At 45.1% G+C, this 18,414-nt stretch overlaps 1 pseudogene across 1 annotated transcript in view; it reads right to left on the reverse strand.

The window, feature by feature from the left end:
- LOC144200060 (kinase suppressor of Ras 1-like) overlaps positions 1–18,414 on the reverse strand; it is a 37,203-nt pseudogene that overhangs the window by 12,191 nt on the left and 6,598 nt on the right. Inside the window, exons 3-8 of the transcript XR_013327030.1 lie at positions 13,752–13,904; positions 13,584–13,650; positions 5,378–5,461; positions 5,248–5,309; positions 4,203–4,315; positions 3,571–3,736 (exon numbers count right to left, since the gene is read on the reverse strand). The product of XR_013327030.1 is annotated as a kinase suppressor of Ras 1-like (transcript). The remainder of the gene's footprint in view (positions 1–3,570; positions 3,737–4,202; positions 4,316–5,247; positions 5,310–5,377; positions 5,462–13,583; positions 13,651–13,751; positions 13,905–18,414) is intronic.

Here is an 18,414-nt window from a genome sequence, read left to right on the forward strand (position 1 = left end):
TGGACGGATGTTTGGTCGCCGGACATTACGTCAAATGGACGTTTGGTCGTCGGACATTTCGTCAAACGGAGAGAGACAGAGAGAGACAGAGAGAGACAGAGGGAGACAGAGAGAGACAGAGAGAGACAGAGAGAGACAGAGAGAGACAGAGAGAGACAGAGAGAGACAGAGAGAGACAGAGAGAGACAGAGAGAGACAGAGAGAGACAGAGAGAGACAGAGAGAGACAGAGAGAGACAGAGAGAGACAGAGAGAGACAGAGAGAGACAGAGAGAGACAGAGAGAGACAGAGAGAGACAGAGAGAGACAGAGAGAGACAGAGAGAGACAGAGAGAGACAGAGAGAGACAGAGAGAGACAGAGAGAGACAGAGAGAGACAGAGAGAGACAGAGAGAGACAGAGAGAGACAGAGAGAGACAGAGAGAGACAGAGAGAGACAGAGAGAGACAGAGAGAGACAGAGAGAGAGAGACAGAGAGAGAGACAGAGAGAGAGAGAGAGAGAGAGAGAGAGGGAGAGAGAGAGAGGGAGAGAGAGAGAGGGAGAGAGGGAGAGAGAGCGAAAGAGAGCGAGAGAGAGCGAGAGAGCGAGGGAGCGAGGGAGAGAGCGAGACAATATCTAATTTCAGAATTATCATAAATTGCATGTTATTGGCGTGTATGTACATGTTATTCATCGCCGGATCCGCTCATATTGGCGTGTGTGTACATGTTTTTCAAACTACGATCCACGGGCCATATACGGCCCGGCCCGTTAGGCTTTTTAATCCGGCCCGTTAGGTTTATTAATTCAACCTGTTAAGACTTTTAATCCGGCCCACCGACGTTGTCCAATTTATAGTAAAAATCAATGACCCCATTCATTTTCCTTTGCCCTGAAATACTCTCATTTCCCCGATAGATGAGATCGGACGTCTACCGCCATCAATGGACCATTGACAGCAATAGACGTCTGATTCATGTTGACAGTTGTGTTATATATCCACTTGATGGAGTTGGAATGAATACTAAAATCTGACAGAAGGGAGGACAGCCAAGAGCATTTGGACACGCAATGTAATTTATCAAACCTTGGTATTGAAATCTAAGAAAAAAGACAATTGAATGTGAAAATGTATTTTCAAATTTTTATTTTCAAAGAACATATTATTATTCAAAGAAAGAAAGCAGTCTTTAAATTGAGAGTGATGAGCAGCATGTTGTTCTCCAAGTTACACTCCAACAAAGGTCTAGACTAGTGCGTCATCTATCGGTGGAAACGAGGGTATTTGGTATAAGTTTGTCTATACCAGGGGTGGGCAAACATTTTTACCCGAAGGCCAGAACGGATACTAAAATTTGACAGCTTTTGGACACACATTGTAATTTATCAAACCTGGGGATTGAATTGTAAGAGAAATGTCACAATTGAAGGTGAAAATGTATTTTCAAATTTATTTTCAACATTAAGAACATATTATTCAACGAAAGAATGCAGGCTTTAAATTGAAAGTGATGAGCGGCATGTTGTTCTTCAGGTTACACTTTAACAAAGGTCTAGACTAGTGCATCATTTATCGGGGAAACGAGGGTATTACAGGACAAGCGGAAATGAATGGGGTCATTTATTTTTACTATAATTTGGACAACGTAGGCAGCAGCACCATATTTGAACTTTGTAAGACATGCATTTGTTAATGTAAAAATAAAAGATATTTCCCCATCATTTTCTTTGCAATGTGGAATAATTTATTGCAGCCATGAGAACAAATGTAGACAAAGTAGTTGTTGTTTAATTGATAACTCTTTGGAGTTCGAGATACGCAGCAATATATACCTGTTAAATATATTTTAATATTTAATAATATCTTGCTATTTTAGGAAATATATATTCAAAATGATTTGCTGAGAACCTTAATTCAAAGACTAATCTCAGTGTTTTCTATGGTGGTGTAAATTTTCTGGAGTAAGATTACAATTTCCTGTTATAAATATTTTTTCTTCTGTCATTATAGTACTTACTGTTATAACTACTTTTTTCTCCTGTCACGTACTGTTCTGTGTGTGTTTGGCCGTGAATAAATACCCTTGTTATTCTAAATGAATGTTGTTATCTGTAATGGGCTGTAAACGGTCCGCGGGCCAAGGTTTAAAAACATGTACACACACACACACAACCGGGAGCGGGGCGAGCACATCGGCGCAACGTCCTTCGGCTGGCTATCCGGTCGGCTAACTAGTCGTGCGGCTAACTCTACGTTCGGCCAGATGCACCCTCGGCGAGTTGGCCCTGACGTCAGTCGGCTAAACGACTTTTGGCAAGTAGACCGTGTGCCACCTGGGATTGGCTCCAGCACGCTCACGACCCTTGTGAGAATAAGCGGTACAGAAAATTAATTATTAAAAAGCTTATTGGCTGCCATTGAGGGCGATAGACCTCCAATCCTCTGGACTAGAAAGGCCCGCACAATCATTTGATTGCTCTCAAAAATATCTTGAGCATTCCAAGTATAAAAATCCCCACAAGGCTATAACACAAAAATTGTGGAATGTATTTTTTTTTAAAGTCGTTTTGGCTATACAGAGATGTGGTGTGTTAACATGTCCTTTATTTAGTCTTTATCATTCACTGTCCAATCTCATCTCATTTTCTGACCCGCTTTATCCTCATTAGGGTGGCAGCGGGGGCTGGATCCTATCCGAGCTGACGCCGGGCCAGAGGCAGGGGACACCCTGAATCAGTGGCCAGCAGATCGCAGGCCACAAGGAGTCGGACAACCATTCACACTCAAACCCATACCTAGGATCAATTTAGAGTGTCCAATCAGCCTACCATGCATGTTTTTGGAATGTGGGAAGAAACCGGAGTACCTGGAAGAAACCCATGTAGGCCTTGAGAGAACATGCAAACTCCACACAGTTGGACCGAACTGGATTTGAACCCAGAACCCCAGAGCTGTGAGGCCAAGGTGCTAACTACTCAACCCACTGGACCGCCCTTATACGTTGTCCCATCCAAATAAATAAAGATCTGGGGATAAATAATATGGGGCTGGGTGGGCATCCTGTCAGGCCAAGGTCCAGACAGGGGGGTGGATACGCCGGTCACCTAATCACAGGTCCAACTCCAGATGGGTTAAGCAACGCCAAGTGTGGCTCATCATCACATACCTATTTAAGCAACCGAGAACTTGATCACGTCGCTAGATTACTGTCAGTTCACTGTTAAGTACCTTGTTGCGCTCCCTCCTTTTTCTTTGACTCTTTGTTATGCCCTAGAACCATGACTACGCCAACGCATCTTCTACCTTCACTTTGGATTGCCCTACAGACCTCACAATTATTGATCTCCACGCCTCGTTCACTGACCTGCTTCATTTACACCCCATACACATTCACCACTGACTCTCCTACGGACCTCACGGGTGTCAATCCCCACACCACGTTTACCACCTTGCCCACATTGCTTTCCCATGCACCTTCCCCCGACTTTGGTACATTGATGATAAATGGAAATGGCCATGGTAAAGATTGTGTTTGTGCCTGCTTCAGGCCCCTCCGCCCACGGCCATAACATATCCGTCCGTGCCTTACCTGGGAAGTAGAAGTTCTGGTCTCGGAAACACTGTGTAGGTCTGTTGAGTGGTGGCATGGCAATTACACTGCCTGGGTTATTTTGCTGGGAACATGCTGGAGAGGAAGGTGTGGAGGAGTTGGCTGATGATGGGTTACTACTTGAGTCAAGCTGCAGTGGAGGCTCCTTTGTAAAGGTTTCACGTGAATTAGTGATGCTCAAAGAATCCAGTAGAATGCATTAATGGTACCACTTCATAAAGCAATAATCACCCCTGAACTTGATTACATAAATAAACAAACTGCCTCAAAAGATCAATGCTTATACAACCCCAGAATAAAGTGACCAATTGTTTATTTTTTATCCATACATAAATAACAAGAGTAGGAATTTTAGTTAATGTGCTAAACAAAAAATAAAACAATCTGAGTAACCAATTGAGCAATTTGCCTTCGCATTATTAAATGACAATAAATATAAACATACCTACATTATATATAGTACATATAAAAGTTTTATGCATTGCTTTTAGTGTCTTAAATGAATAAGAAGGATGCTCAGTGACATACGCATGCTGTAATTACAGGGAGGTTCTGAACACCCCTTAAGACGTAAATAGACATGTATAGGTGAAGATAGAAATGACACATACCCTTTTGGTTATTGCCTTTGGCAATGTACCAAACTGCAAGGGGATCTTTGCTCTGTGATCAATTTGATTGTTGATATCAGAAGGCACTGATTCTGCCCTTTGGATCTTTGGCACTACAAATCAAAACATTTTTTAAAGTGAATACACAGCAAAAGTATCAATACCAATCTACTATTCTCTATAACTAACTGACAAATACAAAATATAGTAAAGAAAAAAACATTCAATCATTCATTTTCTCTACGGCTTATCCTCACAAGGGTCATTGGGGGGTGCTTTAGCCTATCCATGCTGACTTCAGGCACCAACCGGGGGGGGGGGGGGGCACCATGAATTGGTGGCCACCCAAGTGAGGGCACAATGATACACTCATACCTAGGGACAGTGTTTAACCAAACAGCCTACACTGCATGTTTTGGGATGTGGGAGGAAACCAGAGCACCCGGAGAAAACCGACGCAACCCCAGGAGAACATGCACACTCCACACAGGAAGGTCCAGCCCTGAGATCGAAACATCAATCTCAGAACTGTGAGGCAGAGGAACAAAGAAAAAAGGGACCAGACAAAGAACCTTGGTTGTATGGGGTTTCGGAACCCCTGTTACGCGGGGTCTGGTCCCTTTATGACTAGTGTCAGTGTCTGGTCCGCATAGCCATATCCAGTGGGAGTTGGACTCCACCAGGGCTGCCCTTTGTCACTGATTCTGTTCATCACTTTTATGGGCAGAATATCTAGGTGCAGCCATGGCGTTGAGGCGGTCCGGTTTGGTGACTTCCTTAATAAATTTGTACTTGTTTTCCAAATTGATTGTCCTCATCAACCAATGAAAGAAGTTGTTCAAAAAATGGTTTTAACCGGCGTCAAATTCATCTAGCCAGAAAATCCAAGACAACACCAAGAGACAATGTTGATATGATGAAAATGTTGTCGAGACACACAACACATTCAAAAATACAGCTGGGTCTTGGATGTATGTAAACTTTGGCATATTTTTTAGAAGTTAAAGGTACAATGTTAATTTCCCAGATCATGAGCCTTCCTTACATGTGAGAAATGAAATCCGACAAGAGGGAGCTTCTTTAGTACATTTGTTGTGACACTTTAATCTGTAAACATATAAAATGAAAAGAAGTCACACAATCATCATACACCTAAAGCATATTGAGTGTCTTACTTGCAGTGTTTACACTTTACACCAAAGATCATGTTCCTACCACACACTTGGCATGACTGGGAGAGCCATGATTTAGTTGAAAACCTAAAAGAACATAGAAAGGAAGAACAAAAATGACATTTTAACTTAAATACCCATGATAGGCTAACAGTTCTGTTGTAGGAATTGAATTGTATTATTTTGAAGGAACATTTTCTAAGATTGCTGGCCATAGATAGTATAACAACCATAATCAAAATATAGCATTCCTTTTAGGCTAAGAAGTGTAATCATATTAATTTTGCATTTCAATTATGAAATAAAAATGCCTTTCCTGGAGAAATAACATGGGTATCTTTGCTGTGCCGGTCAGAACAAATACACACAAGTACATATACTTGTTCAACGAGAACATCATGGTTCCTTGTAATACCATATTTGAGTACAATTGAGTACACATGCCGCATAGGTAAACAGTTGTAGAAGAGCACAACGTAAACCATATTTTTCGGAAAATAAGTTGTGCTGCAGTATAAATTGTACTTTGGGGGAATTCTATTTGATGAAATCCAAAATAAAGTGTTCATATTGAAGAAAAAAAAACTTGATATCTCGCTTGCGTCTTCTCGCACACAGGGCCTTTTTAAAGACATATTTGAAATACAGGGTGAGCCAAAAAGATGCGTACCAATGGAAACGTTTTCAAAACTGATGGGTATGCATCTTTTTGGGTCACTTAATTCTTGTTCCTCTGCATGCTCCAATTGTCACCAATATGGCATAATATTGTAAATTTTGCCATCCTTATCTTTTTCTTTAACCAGCCAACCTCCTATGTCAAAGTATTTTGAACAATCCAACCATTCAAAAACATATTAATATTATTTTATCCTCCAAAAGCTCAAGAGCCCTTCAAAATCCACATATTGGTCAAAAATGGCTATATTATAATATATAACTATATAACAGGCAAAAGCAAAGGCGGTGGACTATGCATGTACATACACAACGAATGGTGCTGTGACAGCAAGATCATTGACACTCACTGTTCTCCGGATTTGGAGCTATTGGCAATACGATGCAGACCATACTATCTACCGAGGGAGCTAACGGTCGTCATAGTAATGGCTATCTACATACCTCCAAATGCTAACGTCAACACGGCTCTCGACCTACTGCTAACGGCTGTAAATAAACAACAGCTCGACCACCCTGATGGAGTCTTTATTGTCGCTGGTGACTTCAACAAAGCATGTTTAAAGTCTGTTCTACCCAAGTTTATTCAATATGTCAAATGCAATACAAGACAAGACAAAATTCTCGACCATGTCTACTCGAACATCAAACATGCCTATAAAGCTGATCCTCTCCCACATCTAGCTGGATCAGACCATCTCTGTATATCTCTAACCCCTGCGTACACCACACTTCGAACGCAGACAAGGCCAAAAATAAAGACAATAAAAACTTGGCCCGAGAACGCTCTTTCTAAGCTGCAGAACTGCTTTTCCCGCACCAACTGGGAACTTTTCGAACAAAACGACCTCCTGGACTATACAGAAACTGTACTCTCCTACATAAGAAACTGCATTGACAACGTTACTACAAAGAAATGGATACAAGTTTTTCCTAATCAAAAACCATGTATGACCAAAGAGACACAAGCACTTATCAAATGCCGTAACACCGCCTACAGATCGGGAGACAAGAGAAAGTATAGAGCTGCCAGAGCAGAGCTGAAAAGAGGCATAAAGAAGGCCAAGGCAGCATATACTAAGAAAATCCAAGAGCACTTCAAAGAAAATAACCCAAAGAAGATGTGGCAAGGAATACGACATTTCACTAACTACAAGAACAATTCTATGTCTGTAAACGCGAATGCCTCACTAGCGGAGGAACTGAACCATTTGTTTGCCCGCTTTGAAACTGACAAATCAGACCCAGTGTCAACACTCCCACCACCACCCTGCGACAATACACTGGAGTTTCGGGAACAGGAAGTGAGACTGGAAATGCAGTCTGTGAACACCAGGAAGGCTGCTGGTCCAGACGGAATACCTGGCAAGGTGCTCAAAGCCTGTGCTGAACAGCTGGCAGGAGTCTTCACGGACATTTTCAATCGGTCCTTGCAACAATTCATCGTTCATGCCTGCCTGAAATCTGCCACCGTCATTCCTGTCCCCAAAAAGCCAACCATCGACAGCTTGAACGATTACAGGCCTGTTGCTCTTACGCCTGTGATCATGAAGTGCTTTGAAAAGTTGGTGGCCCGACACATCAGAAATACAATCCCCCCCCTCAGTTGACCATCACCAGTTTGCTTATAGAGAAAACAGATCCACTGAGGATGCTATCGGCGTGGCTCTACACACAGCACTGAGCCACCTGGAGCACCAGGGGAACTATGTGAGGATGCTTTTCATTGACTATAGCTCAGCCTTTAACACCATTAAGCCGGACATTCTGAAGGACAAACTCTACCACCTTGGACTATCCTCTTCAATCTGCTGCTGGATAAAGAACTTCTTGACTGGCCGACCACAAACTGTCAGAATGGGTCCACACCTCTCTTCCTCCATTACACTGAACACTGGCTCACCACAAGGCTGTGTACTGAGTCCCCTCCTGTACTCCCTGTACACATACGACTGCACACCAGCCCGCAAGTCAAACTCCATTATCAAATTCGCCGATGACACCACTTTGATCGGACTCAGCTCAGGCGGGGATGAGTCGGCTTAGAGAGATGAGGTCGACAAACTGTCTTTTTGGTGCTCGGCGAACAATCTTACACTAAATACCACAAAGACTAAAGAAATTATCCTGGACTTCCGCAAGCGCAGCACAGACCTAGCCCCACTCCTCATTAACGGAGTTTGTGTAGACAGGGTCCAATCCTTCAAATTTCTGGAAGTCCATGTCACGGATAGGCTCTCCTGGCAACCCTCTACAGAGCCACTGTGGAGAGCATCCTGACTTACGGCATTAGAGTCTGGTATGCCGGAAGCATGGCAGCAGACAAATAAGCCATGCAGAGGGTGATAAACACTGCCCAGAAGATCGTCGGCTGCTCTCTGCCATCACTAGGAGACATTGCCAACCCCCGGTACCTCAGAAGACCCGGGTCCATTGTTGGGGACCCATACAATCCTGGATACGGCCTGTTCCAGTTGCTTCCATCTGGCAGACGCTACAGGTCCTGCAAAGCACGGACAAACAGGCTCAAGGACAGCTTTTTCCCAACAGCCATCAGGACTCTGAACCTGCAGCAACACGTGACGTGACGACAACACAAATCCTTTCTATGAAATTAAGTCGCAATGAAGTAACAGGAAGTTTGTATGGCGTGGATCTGCCTTCCACAGGCTGACTGAGGGAGGGTAAGTATAAAGACCCAACTGTCTGACTGAATAATCAATCCTAGTCTTGTGATTGGGTTGACATGTCAGCACAAATACTCAACTGTCCGACACTGACCAATTACCTTTTGACGTGCAAATGACTGAAACTTATCTGTCCAAAGTCCTAGTGACAACTGTCAGTTTTGCCTGCATTTAGGACACACTCACTGGTCATTCGACTAGAGTTGCAGGAACATCGCGCTGAACAGGACCCCACTGTAGGAACTCTCACTGTCCACTTTGCCGTCTGGTAATAAACCTATTTTCTATTTAAATTGATCTCACTCTTTCTTAGCCTGCTCCTGAAGTTGTATTTTTAGATCTAACAGTACCATCCACTACGCACGTGACGGGGTGCATCAACGTTTTGTAAACTATACCTGTATTAGGTTTAAGTAGGTCATGTAACAGGATTAACCTTAATCTGTTTCATTAGTAAGCAAAATAAAGGCTGCACTTTAAGTGCAAGAGATTTTGGTACTTTAGCCAAGTTTACTAATTTAGCAGTACAATCTACCGTATTTTGCTGTTTAATATACCCTCCCTTTAATTATACCCGGGTAAATATCGTAAAAGTGATTTTGTGCTGTCACTCATTCAATATGGAAAGTAAAAGCACCACGGAAGCTTTCAGAGACGACATTGTGTGAGTATGAAAAAGCGGACAGAACTGACTGTCAAACGAAAGTTCTCCATTCTACACAAACTGCGAACCATTTTCAGCAACAACATGCGTGAGACAAAATTGGAAACCTTCACAAGGTGTCTCCTGAGAGGCCGCTCGCCGCGGTCTGCGAATTCCAACAAATACCACCCAGAGCTGCCAACAAGGAACGTGGCACCCTACGTTTTTCATCCAGCAAGAGATATTCGACTGCCCTTCACCTCCGACTATCCCCGGATGAACTAATCCGCGTTCCAGTGGCAGCGCTACCGCGGCTGAGGGTGACCACTAGGCGCCTGGGTGGCTCAACAACACCCTCAGCAGAGGCAAGAACATTGTTAGGGACCCCTACCACCCTGGTCACAACCTGTTGAGGCTGCTTGCCTCTGGCAGACGCTACAGGTCTACAGGCTCTAGCGCTGCTGAGGGTAATCCTCGGACGCCTGAAGTGACTTAACAACAACAACAACAGCAACAACATGCGAAAGTGTGCTAATAACTACTTACTGCTGAATAGAGTCTGAATTTTAATGAACTCAAGTGTTACGACTCCCCCTGGGGTATGATATACCAGAGAGACTAACCAGGCTTCCGGTGCCGGCCAGCCTTCCAGGCACAGTTCTTCCTAGCACCGTTCTGCCAAGCACCGTTCTGGCCAGCGCCTGCCCGCCCAGAAGCGGTAGCAATGCTCCGGCGCCCCTGGATGATGGTGCCGGCGACTGCAAGAGCGGCAAAGCTCTGGCACCCATTGACGAGGGAGTTGGCGACCCTCCGAGCAACCAGGGTAAGGTGCCTGACCGTTCTAAAATTCTAGTGTCTCCTAAAGGAATGGGGCTTGGCCAAGACTTAAAGGACCAGCGCGGATGCCCGCCAGATCGGCCACGCCTCGTCACTGGCCGGCGCAGAAGAGGACGCTGGCGCAGAAAAAGACGTTGGCGCAAAAGAGCGCGCATTAAAGCACGCCCGCATAAAAGAGGGCGCAGTAAAGCACGCCAGCGCAGAAGAGGACGACGGCGCAGAAGTGGAAGTAGGCGAAAAAGAGGGCGCATTAAAGCACGCCCGCACAAAAGAAGGCGCAGAAAAGCACGCCGGCGCAGAAGAGGATGGTGCAGAAATGGAAGTCGGCGCTAGGAAGAACTGTGCCTGGAAGGCTGGCCGGCACCGGAAGCCTGGTTAGTGGCTTCAACACAGGTGCGACTGGCGGCCCCAGTGGCGACGGGAGTACTTTGCCTTGCCTTGGCACCGGAACTTGGGGTGCTTTCTGCAGGCTGATCTCCGCGGCGGACATTTTCTTCTTGCCTTGCGCTATTTTTTTCTTTCTTCTTCCAATGCCTTTTCCTTTTCAAGCCGCTCTTGCTCCATTTTTTTCCATCTAAATTTTCCTGCTCCAAAATATTTTCTCTTTCAATCAGTTCTTTTTCTTTTTGCTCTGCTTCCAAGGCCTTTTCTCTTTCTAGTCGCTCTTGCTCGATGGCCTTTTCTCTTTCTAGTCACTCTTGCTCGATGGCCTTTTCTCTTTCTATTCGATCTTGCTCCAAGATTTTTTCTTTTTCAAGTCAATCTTTCTCTAAGGCTTTTTCTCTCTCTTGCCTCTTAAATTCCAAAACTATTTCCCATTCTAGTCGCTCTAGTTCTAAGAAATTTTCTTTTTCTAGTCGCTCTTGAGCAACACGTGCTTTCTCTACACGCTCTAGCTCCTTTTGGCTACCACGCTGTTTCCAAGACGGGCTTGGACTCCAGCAGGGTGTGGAGAAAAGAGTGTCGTCCATAGACCTGCTGCCATTTTGGAGCTTCTCGAGTTCAGCTTCCAGTCTTGTTAGTTCAATCTCCTTCTCCATTTGCTTGAGGGCTAGCTGATGAGCATACTCCCTATCCCTAGCCTCATATTGCATACGTAACATCTTTAGAGCAACATGGGGATCTTCCCCAATAGATACAGCACCATATCCCTCTGGTTTTCCTTTTAAACCAGCCCTGGGATTGACAACTAGAGCCTTTACATTCAAGGTGACACCATCCCTGCCTACCTCATCTTTCTCCCTCCTGCCTGACTCCTCAGAATCAACCAGAGACTGAGAGGAAACACCCGCAGATGCTCCTCCTTTGGCTTCTAAGTACTGCTCTGTTATTAATATATGGATAACCTCCTGCCGCAAATCAGCTAGCCTGGTAGTCCTGGACAGAGTGAACCCTAGATGAGCAGCAAGACCTAACAGATCTCTCCTCTTACATTGGTCAACCTGATCTACAGTGCCAAGTTGAAAAAGGAACTCTTCCGCATCAAAGTCCATCCTGCTAGTTACTGCACTACACTAGACTGAATGATAGCTATTAAATGTGCCTACCTCAACACTGCTTGCCCAGCCTTCACCGGCCTACTGCACATGCAGTCCGTACCACCAATGACCAAACTGCTGCTGTGATAACAGATCTTAATGATATCACGGACGAGCCCCCACTTGTTACGACTCCCCCTGGGGTATGATATACCAGAGAGTCTCAACTATCACAGCAGACAGGTTCGGTCAAAGATGAGTTCGGACAAACACTGCAAGTAGCCTTAGTTATATTTTATTTACAATAAAGTCATTAAAACAAAATACAGGATAACATAGGGGAAGCACGAGATATTAAAGTGGCACCCTCAAATAAACACGGTAAAACCCCCTCCCAGACAATGTCTCACAAAGCACGGACAAATAGACTTAAGGACAATTTTTATCCCACAGCCATCAGGACTCTGAACTTGAGTTAGCACGACACACTTCTGTGCAATAATTTCGGGGTGTGCAATAACAAATGTGCAATATCTAAGAAATCTCTGCAATATTTACCAATCTGTGCAATATTTTAGCATCTGTGCAATATTTTAGAATCCTGTGCAATATTTTAGAATTCATCGAGCGACTTTTTATACTTTTCTACTACTATTTATGTTTTTTTTTTTTACTGGGAAAAAACATTTTGAAAAGCTTGGAGTAGCACCACCAATTCCGCTATATGCAGCTGTGTATGATGGCAGTAAAGGCTTTTGATTTTGAATTGAATTAGGACCCAGGTTTTCGAAGACTGTGATGGCCAGCCGATCGCAGAGCATGAGGACAGACAACCATTTATACACACACACACACAAATACATAGGAGCAATTTAGAGTGTCAGCCTTCCATACATGTTTTTGGAATGTGGAAGAAAACCAGAGTGCCTGGAGGAAACCCACATAGGCCAAGAGAACATGAAAACTCCACACAGGTGTAAATATTAAATGTTATTTTTAAGACCCTCTTAGATTCTACAGATTTGCGGTGGCGACCCCAGATAGGGTAAGCCAAAAGTCCATCCAACACCAATAGTCGTACATGCATTTTAAACAGAGAATCAAAACAATAAAAAAAGTTAAAGGCTGACAATCAAATTTTAATATGGGAAAATAAGCTTTCTTAATTGTGCTAATCGATTAATCATTTTTGGACATTCAAATTAGTACAAATGGTTTGCAATTATTGATTTAAAATGAGGAAACAGGAAATAATCTACAATCTTCATTTGAATTTCATCAAAAAACAGAAAGTTGGCACTCATCATTTACTTTCTCGGGCCACACAAAATGATGCGGCGGGCCAGATTTGGCATGCGGTCCGCCACTTTTATCATGTGCACTAGTGGGTTGACAGCGCTTTGCATGGCAGCAGCACCAATGGTGTCTAACACGCTTTGTGTATTGTAACAAATGTGTAGATAAATGCTTTCATTCAGTACTATCCGTTTTCCATTTTGGGCCATTTACTTGAAAGTGCAAGTCTTAATGCCCATTTAACTAAAAATATACAGGAATTCTGTCTGTTCTAAATGTAGATTTGGCATTGAAGTTGAAGTTCAGGGTATAAAGGTAAAAGTTAAAAGGGGAGAAAATTTTGGTTCATGGACAAGTCATATTCTTATTGTGTTGCCTGCATTATACTGTACAGCCAAGAAGGCCATATACACTACAAGAGATTAATAAATTATAGTAAGAACCGATGGTTTGTCCTTTTTCAGGAAGCAAGCTAACATTAATTCAATCATAGATTTGATCAACTGACTAAACATAACTTTGTGCACAAAACCTCTCCTTATTGTAATGAGTAAGGCTTTGTCACACCTCCTCTTGTGCCAAGTACTAACCTGTGTGTAACAGCCATGCCAATATCCCGCCTAACAGTTCGTGGTGAACTCCTTTGCACAGCGAGGTCTGCGAAATATATCAGAATGCACTATGTAAATGTACATTACAATGAGACATGTCTGATATAAATGGAAATGAATCACTGACTTCACAACTGTGACACTCACTGTCTAGGGAAGTTGGGGGAGCAGTCATGGTGTATGGGGCTGAAGCAGGGACATGTGTGCCAGTGGACATTTGAGGGTGAGCAAAGGTTCAAATGCTCAAAACTGTTTCCATTAAGATGAATAACTGCCAGAGCCACATTCTTCTTATTGACCCTACAATTAGACAGTGGAGAGTCTATCAAAGGATCTGTTTCACCAAAACAGTCACTTCATTATTTAAATGTTTGTTAGAGAAAATCTCAGTTAGTGAGAAAATGGGTCAAATACACCTCCTGTCGGGTTCATATGCAATATTCCCTCTAAGTTTTTGTTTGGGCAGAAAGACAACTTCCCTGAGCACACTGAGTACCAGTGTGAGCAACATCATCTTTGCTCCCTACGGACACACACCAGTATCACACCTGCCATAAGCAGGTACATGTTTACTACGATTAAATGATTTAGTAATCATAAAATGTGATGATTAATATTGTTACGACTCCCCCTGGGGTATGATATACCAGAGAGTCGCAACTATCACAGCAGACAGGTTCGGTCAAAGATGAGTTCGGACACACATTGCAAGTAGCCTTCAGTTATTTTTATTTACAATAAAGTCAACAAAACAGACTACGGGATAACATAGGGGAAGCACGAGATATTAAAGTGGCACCCTCAAATAAACACGGTAAAACCCCCTCCCAGACAGGTGTCCAAATGAACACCCACAAAAATACAGGACCGAAGGATGCCACCGTTAAACTGATGTAATATAATCTAGACAGGGGAATAACTGTCTAAATGCACAAACTATATGTATACCCAAGGGTGTCTAAACTTATCTCAAGTCCCCCTATGCAACCCAAAATCATTAACAACACATACAAAATATAACATGGAGTAACGTACTCACAAGCCTGCAACTCAGCAAGGCAAGGGCCAGCGCAAGAAAGGAAGGTAAAAGGCAAGGAGGGGTGAACTGACTACTGAAAAGGCTTTAAATAAGGGCAGGAGGGATGATTGGGGAATTAATTACAGCTGTGTTTGGCCTGGGCAGGGCTCTGTCACAGGGGTGGAGCCAGAGCTGGAGATAAAACACCTCCTACTGGTGTGTGTCCAGGCTGCCAGCCGTAACACCTCCCCCCTCAAGAGTCAACCTGTTGACGAAACCGAACCACCAACCTGCCCCAATCAATCAATACACTCCTGTTAAAACTCTCCTAAACTTGAGATAGGGCATTGTCCGGTGGGCGTCCGCGCCAGCCGATGACAAGGCGTGGCCGGTCTGGCGGGCGTCCGCACCGGCCGGTGATGAGCCGTGGCCGATCTGGCGGGCGTCCATGCCAGCCAGAAACGAGACGAGGAAGAGGTCGGTCCGGCGGGCGTCCGCGCCAGCCGATGACAATGCCTGGCCGGTCTGGCGGGCGTCCGCGCCGGCCGGTGATGAGCCGTGGCCGATCTGGCGGGCGTCCATGCCAGCCAGAAACGAGACGAGGAAGAGGTCGGTCCGGCGGGCGTCCGCGCCAGCCGATGACAATGCCTGGCCGGTCTGGCGGGCGTCCGTGCCGGCCGGTGATGAGCCGTGGCCGATCTGGCGGGCGTCCATGCCAGCCAGAAACGAGACGAGGAAGAGGTCGGTCCGGCGGGCGTCCGCGCCAGCCGATGACAATGCCTGGCCGGTCTGGCGGGCGTCCGTGCCGGCCGGTGATGAGCCGTGGCCGATCTGGCGGGCGTCCATGCCAGCCAGAAACGAGACGAGGAAGAGGTCGGTCCGGCGGGCGTCCGCGCCAGCCGATGACAATGCCTGGCCGGTCTGGCGGGCGTCCGTGCCAGTCCTTTAAGTCTTGGCCAAGCCCCCTTCCTTTAGGAGACACTAGAATTTTAGAACGGTCAGGCACCTTACCCTGGTTGCTTGGAGGGTCGCCAACTCCCTCGTCCAGGGGTGCCAGAGCTTTGCCGCTCTTGCAGTCGCCAGCACCATCATCCAGGGGCGCCGGAGCATTGCTACCACTTCTGGGCGGGCAGTCGCTGGCCAGAACGGTGCTGGGCAGAACAGTGCTAGAAAGAACTGTGCCTGGAAGGCCGGCCGGCACCGGAAGCCTGGTTAGTGGCTTCGGCACGGGTGCGACTGGCGGCCCCAGGGGCGACAGGAGTACTTTGCGTGGCCTCGGCACCGAAACTTGGGGTGCTTTCTGCAGGCTGATCTCCGCGGCGGACATTTTCTTCTTGCTTTGTTCTTTTTCAAGCCGCTCTTGCTCCAATTTTTTTCTTTCTAAATTTTCCTGCTCCAAAATATTTTCTCTTTCAATCAGTTCTTTTTCTTTTCGCTCTGCTTTCAAGGCCTTTTCTCTTTCTAGTCGATCTTGTTCTAAGGCCTTTTCTCTTTCTAGTCGATCTTGCTCCAAGGCTTTTTCTTTCTCTTGCCTCTTAAATTCCAAAACTCTTTCTTTCTCAAGCCGTTCTTGCTCAAGACGTGCTTTCTCTAAACGTGCAAACTCCAAAGCTTTTTCTCTCTCTTGCCTCTTAGATTCCAAAACTCTTTCTTTCTCAAGCCGTTCTTGCTCAAGACGTGCTTTCTCTAGACGTGCAAACTCCAAAGCTTTTTCTCTCTCTTGCCTCTTAGATTCCAAAACTCTTTCTTTCTCAAGCCGTTCTTGCTCAAGACGTGCTTTCTCTAGACGTGCAAACTCCAAAGCTTTTTCTCTCTCTTGCCTCTTAGATTCCAAAACTCTTTCTTTCTCAAGCCGTTCTTGCTCAAGACGTGCTTTCTCTAGACGTGCAAACTCCAAAGTTTTTTCTCTTGCAAGCCATTCTTGAGCTACACGTGCTTTCTCTACACGCTCAAGCTCCAAAGCTTTATTTTTCTCAAGCCATTCTTGAGCTACACGTGCTTTCTCTACACGCTCAAGCTCCAAAGCTTTTTCTTTCTCATGGCCAAACTCAGCCACGGCCTGTCCAGGCTTTAATTTGTGATTTCTGAACCTTTGGCGGTACGTCTCAGGCACCAGTTCATAAACGCGCAACACTGCTCTAGCTACCTTATCATATACCAACCTGTCTTCTATCGACAGTGTACTTAAAGCTTCAAGGCCTTTCCCTGACAGTTTCCTTTGTAAGACTAGAGCCCAGCCTTCTTCTGGCCACTTATTGGACAGCGCTATCCGTTCAAACGCACCAAACCACGCCTCGACTCGCGTCTCACTGAAAGGCTGTACAAGCGGAAGGTTTTCACTAACTTTAAACCCCCTACTTTCTACCATATTAGAACTCTTTGAGAGTTCAATCTCCCGCCTTTTTAGTTCAATCTCAAACTCCATTTTCTTGAGGGCCAGCTGATGAGCATACTCCCTTTCCCTAGCCTCATATTGCATACGTAATATCTTTAGAGCAATGGGGGCATTTTCCCCAATAGATACAGCACCATATCCCTCTGGTTTTCCTTTTAAACGAGCCCTGGGATTTATAACTAGAGCCTTTACATTCAAGGTGACACCATCCCTGCCTACCTCATCTTTCTCCATCCTGCCTTCACCGGCCTACTGCACATGCAGTCCGTACCACCAATGACCAAACTGCTGCTGTGATAACAGATCTTAATGATCTCCCGGACGAGCCCCCACTTGTTACGACTCCCCCTGGGGTATGATATACCAGAGAGTCGCAACTATCACAGCAGACAGGTTCGGTCAAAGATGAGTTCGGACACACATTGCAAGTAGCCTTCAGTTATTTTTATTTACAATAAAGTCAACAAAACAGACTACGGGATAACATAGGGGAAGCACGAGATATTAAAGTGGCACCCTCAAATAAACACGGTAAAACCCCCTCCCAGACAGGTGTCCAAATGAACACCCACAAAAATACAGGACCGAAGGATGCCACCGTTAAACTGATGTAATATAATCTAGACAGGGGAATAACTGTGTCTAAATGCACAAACTATATGTATACCCAAGGGTGTCTAAACTTAACTCAAGTCCCCCTATGCAACCCAAAATCATTAACAACACATACAAAATATAACATGGAGTAACGTACTCACAAGCCTGCAACTCAGCAAGGCAAGGGCCAGCGCAAGAAAGGAAGGTAAAAGGCAAGGAGGGGTGAACTGACTACTGAAAAGGCTTTAAATAAGGGCAGGAGGGATGATTGGGGAATTAATTACAGCTGTGTTTGGCCTGGGCAGGGCTCTGTCACAGGGGTGGAGCCAGAGCTGGAGATAAAACACCTCCTACTGGTGTGTGTCCAGGCTGCCAGCCGTAACAAATATCTATGAACGAGCGCCACGGCGGATGAGTGGTTTGCGCGTTGGCTTCACGGTCGACCTGTGTTGAATTTGCATATTCTCCCTGGGCCTTTGTGGGTTTTCTCTGAGTACTCCGTTTTCCTCCCACATCTCGAAAAGAGCATTGTAGGATTATTGGACACTCTAAAATTGCTCCTAGGTATGGGTCTGAGTGCACATGGCTGTCCGTTTCCTTGTGCCCTGCCGCATCAGCAGAAGGGGGGGATAAACGTAGTTATTGTGATAACGTGTGAAAACTCCTGCAGGATCTAAAGCGGCTTGATGCTAACAGCTACTAGCTCGATATCTCGAGTACAAAGTTGCTCTTTCATTGTGATGTGCCCCCAGCTATAACATCTGCTATTAATAAAAATAGCCAGTCCCCCAACTTTATTC

The sequence above is a fragment of the Stigmatopora nigra genome, chromosome 8 (genome assembly GCF_051989575.1).
Source record: "Stigmatopora nigra isolate UIUO_SnigA chromosome 8, RoL_Snig_1.1, whole genome shotgun sequence".
Lineage (NCBI taxonomy): Eukaryota > Metazoa > Chordata > Actinopteri > Syngnathiformes > Syngnathidae > Stigmatopora > Stigmatopora nigra.